Consider the following 8,351-nt stretch of genomic DNA (forward strand, 5'->3'; position numbering starts at 1 on the left):
TTGCTTTAAGTATTTGTTAGGTTTAGACTTATCTAGCCTCTATCAATATCCTTCCTAGCTTTAAATATTTAGTTATAAGTTATGCATCTGTTTGACGCCAATAGACCAATAACACAATCATAATTAAGATTTTTTTTGAGTTTATGAATTTATTTATATTTTAAAAATATGAAAACTGTCAATTATCTTCATCTTCATACTTATTGGCTGAAAGTAAAATAGGCAAAGAAATAATTAATTTTTATTACAAATAAATACAAAAAAATTCAATTCTTTTCAGAAGCACTTAAATTTTACAAGTCCTTAAATTTATAATCTAGAAGCTTCTGACTTCCATTTCTTTCACCGGCAAATATCATTTGCATTTCTTTGACCTGCAAATCCTCTTGATCCGATTTGAGCCCCAAGAAGGTAGAGCAGGCGGTGACCTTGCCACAGATGAGGATTGGTCGCTAAGCATGTGATTCTTTAATTTGACTATAATTGATCGCAGAGGGTAAGTACTGAAACCATTGTTTTTGGCTAGGGTGTGAATTCATTTGTTGTAGGCCTTCTCAAATGTTAAGCTCTCTCTCTGCCCATGGCTAATATGGGTATGCTATATTTCATGATTTAGACCTATCTGAAAAACAAATGATATCACTGCACACCTTCTTTTCCGCTATAGCTACACCCTGTGGATTTTCAAATTATTTTTTCCCACATTTCTATATGGTTTGAATTGGGTTTCTCTGTATGAGAGCTTCTTTTCCCCTAATTTTTTTTTGTCATATAAAGCTCGTAGACAAGTTGAGGAATGTGCGGAGGGCTCTCTCTTTCCTTTCAATTGCTCGTTAATTCAGGACTGGCTTTTGGGTTTCGAAATTAGAAATGCTTGATGAGAAAGGTCACCGTTTTTTTTGGACCATTTCAATTGTGAGATTTCTCTTTAAATGTTCCAAGGTGTAACTTTGTGGGGAAAGTTGAAAATAACTCGATCTTTTTATTGTGACAGCGTCTCATTGTTTGCCTGTTAGAGAGTTCGCACCATGCTTTTCTCTTTTTTCGTTCTGTATCTAAAAATATAAACTAAAGCTTATAAGAATTTCCAATGGACTCGTTGGTTAGTCGAAGAATTAATTTTTGACATTTGAATATTTTCAGTATTGATATTTGCTGAGCAAGCTTGGACAGACTTAGTTAATATGCTTTTAAAATGATTGGGTGTTTTTTTCATTGCATAATCAGAAATCTGTTCTATGAATAGATCTGTGTGGGAAAACATTTATAACCGCTTGTCCAAGCTTCTGTGTAAATGTCTACTAAGCATGTCGGCAGTCCAGCAAGTAGGGGGTTTTGTCCTTGCAATTGCCAATTGTGCTTCCAAATACTTTGATGCCCCCACCCGCTTTAGATGCCCTAAAATTTGAAGAACTGTTTGGGTGCATTGAAAGGGCACATTCAATGTAGTTGAAAATCAACAGAGTAATTTGGCATCAGGAAAATAATTTAGATTTCCATTTCTTTCACCGGAATATCTCCTTTGCATTTCTTTGACCTGCAAATCCTCTTGATATGGTATGAGCCCCAAGCAGGGAGAACAGGCGATGACCTTGCCATAGATGAGGATTGGTCGCTAAGCATGTGATTCTTCAATTTGACTATAATGGATTGCAGAGGGTAAGTACTGAAACCATTGTTTTTGGCTAGGGTTTGAAGTGAAACAATTGTTTTCTAGACCTTCTAAAATGTTAAGCTCTATCTTTGCCCATGGCTAATATGGGTATGCTATATTTCATGATTTAGACCCATCTGAAAAAGAAATGATATCACTGTACACCTTCTTTTCCGCCATAGCTACACCCTGGGTGTTCATGATTTTCAAATTAGTTTTTCCCAAATTTTTATATGGTCTGAATTGGGTTTCTTTGTAGAATTTCTTTTCCCTTAAATATTTTTTTCATATAAAGCCCGTAGACAAGTTGAAGAATGTGCAGAGGGCGTGAGCTTGCAGGAAGCTTTACTGGGATCTCTTTCTTCTATCTCCGGTGTTTGGGCACCATGACTTCTCACTTCTCATGTCATTTTTGTCTTTGTAGGTTTCTTGGCATTTAAGAAAATATGACTTTTTTCTCTTAACTTTTCTGTATTTTTCATGTGATTGGGCATCTATCAGCACAAAATGAAGGGTTTCTGATACCTTTTCTTGCATTAGATTTTCTGTCACCTTTGGATGAAATGTGTTTTTTGCTCTAAAATCAATATTGTGCGGGTTTTTATCTTGCTGTAAAAACTGAATGCCTCTGAATTGGAAAAAATGTTATTTTCATATTTGCCTCTGAATTATAATATGCCTCTGTGTGCAGTATATCATCGTGGCTTTGACATCGACACAAGGATATTCAAGTGTTTTTGTACCTTTTTCAGCTTTACATGCCCAGAAGCATTCCTTCTTCTCACACAATCACCCCCTGCTTATCAGTCTTGGAAGAAAATCTGTGCAGAAATAGTATGCGTAGGTCTTGAAACCATAAAAAACCTATGTTCCACGGAGTTTCCGGGACGGGGACGTTTTAGGGGACGGGGACGTGTTTCCGGTACGGGTACGGGTCGAAGCCAAAATTTAGGAGACGGGACATCAGGGGACGGCGATTAAAAACATAGGGGATTTTTTTTAATATAGAGACAAAATTCAAATATGTATATCATAACATTGATAAACCATTCACCATAGACATTTTAGAAGATAAATACATGGAATATTATCAAATGGCAAATACTAAGTGCTTCCATTATAACAATATCACATACATATATAGCAAAAATTAAAATGCCTAAAGGCTTCAAGTATCATGCTGAAATCAGAATGAAATAAAGAGAAGTCCAACTAAAATAGTTAGTAAATAGTAAATACCGAACGCAGTCTTGCCTCACTAAACACAATCTTTGCTCATTGCTGCTAATGCTCTTATGTTTTTTTCCTTCCTCTTAGCAAGTATGTTAAATCGAAAAATGAGTAGAAGAGTTAGTGTTTTAATGGACCAAATATGGGTTGCATATTGTTATTATGTCTTTAAGATGACTAGGGGCCACACGAACAACAAAAATTACGAAAAAATGTTTTTTTGGGGATGGTTTGCCTTTACTAGATTGACTGGAAAAAAGGGGACGGCCAGCAGTTTCGGGGACGGATAGGGGACGGCAAAACTGTCCCCGATACTGCTGGCCGTCCCCAAGTTTCCTGCCCAAAAAATTTGGCCGTTTCGGGGACGTTTCTGAATTTTTCAAAAAAGGGACGTCGCAGGGTACGGCCAAAATCCGTACCCGCGTCCCCGTTTCGTACCTGGTACGGGTACTAGGGTACAGAGGCAGGGGACGCGTCCCCGTGGAGCATAGTAAAAAACCTGTGCAAAAACACCATGAATGGTTCATAAGGCACAACACTTGGTGAAGGTTTTGCAAATGGTGTTGCAAGCTTTGTGTTTAACCATGGAGGAAACTCTGTAGTTAAGCGCGCTCGAGCTGGAGTAGTACTGGGATGGGTGACCTCCCAGGAAGTCCCGGTGCTTCACCCCTGTGAGCATCACCTAGATTCAATAAGTGCTAAGTGTTTCATTTATTCTCATGAGAGATGGATTCATGTTGAATCACTACTCATGAAACATGGGTCAATGAGTTTGACTCAAAAATCACATAGTTAAATCTTGATAGCAATATCACAATTGTAACTGTTTTTGCATTTGAGCAGTAGCACTAATTTTTTTGGGATGGTTTCCTGACAGCACTAAGTTGTAGCACAAACACAACCCTTTGCACCATCTTGTAAACTGATTTTAAAAAATCACTGACACCAGAGAAGCGAATCTATCTGCCACCATACTCGCTTGGCCTACTAATAGGGGAGTGGTTCGTTTGAGAAAAAAGCCAAGAAACATCAAGGTCTAATTAACCTTTGCCTATTTGTAGCTGGTAGAATGCCTCTGTTTTTGACCCTCTACTCTTGATTTAAAGCTAAGAAAACATACAATCAAAGGAAGGGAAGAATTTAATTTCAGTTGCATATGTGGTTCATTCACATTCAATGCTTTCATAATTATTATACAAAAGGTTTATATATCAAACTAGGATTATGATGGCACTGTAGTTGCCATTTGGAGTGCCATGATAAGCATTTAATATACTACAATATAAAGACCCTTGACTGCTACATCACATCATTAATTTTAACAATGACAAAAAACAAAACAAAATGAGAGATCTAAGTTTATTGGAGGCATTGTGATGCACTTTCAATGCAAAAGAGAAGCATCAAGCTGAACACTTTAACCAGGTTGATACAGCATAATAATCTTGAGGAAAATTGGCTTACCTCCCTCTAGCAATGGCAATCACTAGAAGTCTAAACTTTTGGGCGATAGAAGCAAGGCCTTTAAGAAGAAGGCTAATACTTATGCAGTTGGAAAATGGCTTGAAGATGCAGAAACAGTATCATCTCCTGCACACCTCAATCGACATTAGAACATCTCTAAGAACAAATAAATTAAATAATGCTGGTAAGGATTAAAGGATTCCTCTGTACCAGTCTCTATGACAGGTATAAGAGTACTGGAAGAAGCAAAATCTCAATTTAGTTCTTAACATATTTAGTAATACTCATATATTTTAAAACATATTAAGTTCACAGGATATTAAATGCTTCCCTTGTTATATGATATTATAGTTAGCTCTAATATAATGTTAGAATAGAAAGTTGTGAACATTAAGTTGGGTGCAAAATGCAATAATTTTTTCAAAAAACTTTAACCAAGTTCTTGTCTATTTATAGTGGGGAGAACGACATACATGTACTCTCTTATATATATAATATTTGAAGCAATTGAATCATCTGTTGGAAATGAAAAATTGAATCAATTGTCTATACCATAAAACAACTTTAATTTTACTTTTACATTCTTTTCTATTTCTTATTTCTTATTTCTGCCATCTAATTCTATATTAAAATATAATATCCTTCCTAAAGTTTTCAAGTTGAATTTATCATTTTATTTGTAATTTTTCTTTTGTATTCATTCTATAGTTGAATTTGCTAATTCTTTGCTCACAAATAATCTCTCTTCACCATGCAATTAATTTATTAAAGTAGGCATGAATATTGTAAATCGACTCTATTAAATAATTCATGCAAAAAATTTCCTTATATATGTCCTTGAATATTAAATTTATTCTACACATAATCATAATTAACCTAAAAATTAGATTTATTTTGGCCTTAAAGCTAGCTTTCTTTAATCATGTCCATCTATAAACAAGTCAACTTAACTTGGAGTGTTAAATCTATATAAAAGGATATAAATTTTCAAAACTCTAGTTAATAGTGTGGGTGCATTTTGTTCTATAATACAATCAAACTTTTTGAAGAATGGTGGTCAAAGTGTCTTTTTACATAGAAAATGTTAATCAAGAGGGGTGAAACGTTTTATTTTTGTATGGAAGAAATAAAAATTTGTATGAAGAAATAATTTTCAACATATGAAAAGAAAACACTAATCAAGAAAAGGAATTAAAAAAAACACATTTTTTTTGATGAATTGTCCCTTTCCTATTAATTAAATATTAAAGTTACATATTCACAAAAAAAGGGTTGGAGGATACGAGATCACTCTGCAAGTTCAAATGACAAATGTCAATGCTGGTTGAGGGTTGTAACCATTGGAAGGTGGGGAATTGACCATTGCTAACCCAATTTGGGTTCATAACTGGACAAAGGAGTGGCAAGATACCACTTCTAGTCCTTCCACCATGGGTGAGATGATTGAATATCAAGCTTGTGCAGCATATGGGGAGGCACCCCAAAAACTAGAAGATCATCTGTCGATCTAGACGGTTAAGTTAGAATTGCACTTGTAGGTCCTCCCATGAGGGAAGACTCATAGTAACTCTAGAAAATAGATCTTTGGGTGTCTTGACTCCTTGTTTAAATAAGCACAAAGTTCTAGCTCCTTGAATTTTGGCAAAGGGCACACCTTGGAAAGCAAACAAAGGTGACCACCACAAGTTTTGATGGTTCATGGAGAGTCCATCTCTGAACCCATCGCCTGCACAACGAAGCCAAGGCTTAATGGTTTCCCAGGATTTCCAAATGCTTTTAACAACAAAAGTGTCTTGAAATTGCATTGGATCAGTGATCACAAGAAAAGTTTGAAAGCCAATCCCCTTCTAAGCTGGTTGGTCAAGCAGAAAGCTTGAAGAAATGTAGTGATGCAACAAATTTTTCCAAGCCTCATCATCGATGAGAGCTTGAATGATCCACACAGAGGGAAATGCCTTGCTTTTGAGTAGAAAGTAGTCTAAGACCACTAGAGTCTTTGAGCAGACAACAAATATCCTAGGCCACTTTGTGGAAGCCATGATGTGATGCATCAGAGGCCCTGAGGAAGTCCCTCAAAAGGCGTTCAAGCTTGAGGTATGAAGCTTTTAACAGGGCCCAACAAGCGGAATAATAAAAATGCATAGTAGCCAACACCTTGGAGCAAATCTGAAATTGTCTAGCAAGGGAAAGAGGTTTGGTGATCCAATAATCCAATTCGACCCAGGACTACATTCCACAACTCTATAAGGGAGGCTCGAAAGGCAAAGGGATGCCCCGAAAGCGAAAAAATTCTCCAAGCTGCACCCATTTCCATTCATAACGTTGAAGCCATTAGGGGTTTGGCAGGAAATGTTGTCTATAGCAAAGGGTTTTATGCCATTGAATAATGGACCTTGAGGCGACATAGAAAGTATCCAAGCATTGCAAGGTGTTGACAATATTGTCCTCATCTTTAAGAAGGGCGAGGAAAGAATCATCTGCAAAATGACTATTCACAAGTTGCACAATGGAATTAGGGAGGGAGATACCATGCGCGAGGCCCCGAGAAATGGCATTGGCAAGAAGATAGCCAAACACTTCAGCATTCAGAATATAAAGATAAGGTACCAAAGGACAACCTTGATGAATAGATCTATAGTGCCCAAAAGCTTCAGATTGTCATCCATTGATCGCAATACAAGAAGTATCCCCAAAAAGCATTTGAACTAACTGCAAAAAATAGGACCAAAACCCTAGGGCTTGTAGCATGGCAAAAATGAAAGGCCATGCAATCTGGTCATAGGCTTTGGCAAAGTTAATCTTAAGAAACAAGTCTTGTTATTTGAACTAACAAGCCACTCCATGCCTTCCCAAACAAAAATAATGTTATCTCGAATATATCTAAAATTAATGAAGCCAATTTTTTCAAGGCGAACAATTTGCGGTAGCAAATGGCCAATTTTAAGGGAGAGGGCTTTTGCAATGATCTTGTCTGAGATGTTCAATATTTTAATGGGTCTCCAGTTGCATATATCTTCTGGATCCCCATCTTTAGCTATGAACTTAATATTGCCCTTATTAATTAAGCTGCCTAAGGAATGAGCATTGTAGGCTTCAATATAAACTTTATGTAGATCAGGACCAATATCATCCCATAAGACCTTGAATTAGTGATCACACTAAGGGGCTTTATCATAAGCCATGGAGACGACAACCTCTTTGAGATTAGCAAGCGTAAGCTTTTTCTTGCAAAAGGCATATTGCTTAGGGGCAAGCTTATTAGGAGTGGCATTAACATAGGTTTGTAGAGCTTGGTCATGCATAGTAGAAGGACCATGCGCAGTGAAAACATTTTCATAGTGGCGCACAAAATCTTGGAAGATATCAGGAAGGTAAAAAAGGACCTGTAGGTTCTCCCTAATATGCTTGATGCCTACAATAGATTGGTTAGCCTGCAGGGCATTGAAAAATTCCTTAGAGGGCTGATCACCAACCTCCAACCAATGGAGGTGGGCTTTGACTTGAGCTCCTCGAGCAACATAACTATTTGCAACTTGTTTATGGTGATGAGGATTGGCAAGCCAAACCTGTAATTCAATATTAAATAGATTCATGGCAAGAGCATCAGAAGCCATACAAATATCTTTTGTGGTTGCTTCATAAGATTGTATATGGTACTTGGCCAATTGTTGCCTGTAAATGCAAAGAAATCTTGCAATACGATTGATGACATCATTCCACCATTGAATCCACCCAATTGAGGTGTGGGGCCTAGGCTCAAGTTTCCAAACACATAGAATGTGGGCAACAATGGGTGGATGTGAGAGCAAGGAAGTATTGAGATAAAACTAGGTTTTACAAGTATGGGGTTGGGTTGTGTGCCATATACTAGAAAAATGAATGGGGAAATGGTTTGATAATGTCACATTTGGTAAAGGGGTGATGGATAACTCATGTTCTTGGGAAAAATAAAAGAAGGATTGAGAAGGTAGCATGGCCTAGTCCAGTCTCATAAAAACTATGT

General features: G+C 36.9%; 1 long non-coding RNA gene across 1 annotated transcript; it reads left to right on the top strand.

Annotated features, from left to right (window-relative positions):
• The first annotated feature begins 303 nt into the window (after positions 1 to 303).
• On the top strand, positions 304 to 3,763 carry LOC149543551 (uncharacterized). The gene is made up of 2 exons (XR_016355655.1): positions 304 to 1,659; positions 2,346 to 3,763. It is a non-coding gene; the product is annotated as an uncharacterized LOC149543551 (long non-coding RNA).
• The last annotated feature ends 4,588 nt before the right edge of the window (positions 3,764 to 8,351 follow it).

The sequence above is a fragment of the Cupressus sempervirens genome, chromosome 8 (assembly GCF_028749045.1).
Source record: "Cupressus sempervirens isolate cs-2001-9-10 chromosome 8, ASM2874904v1, whole genome shotgun sequence".
NCBI lineage: Eukaryota > Viridiplantae > Streptophyta > Pinopsida > Cupressales > Cupressaceae > Cupressus > Cupressus sempervirens.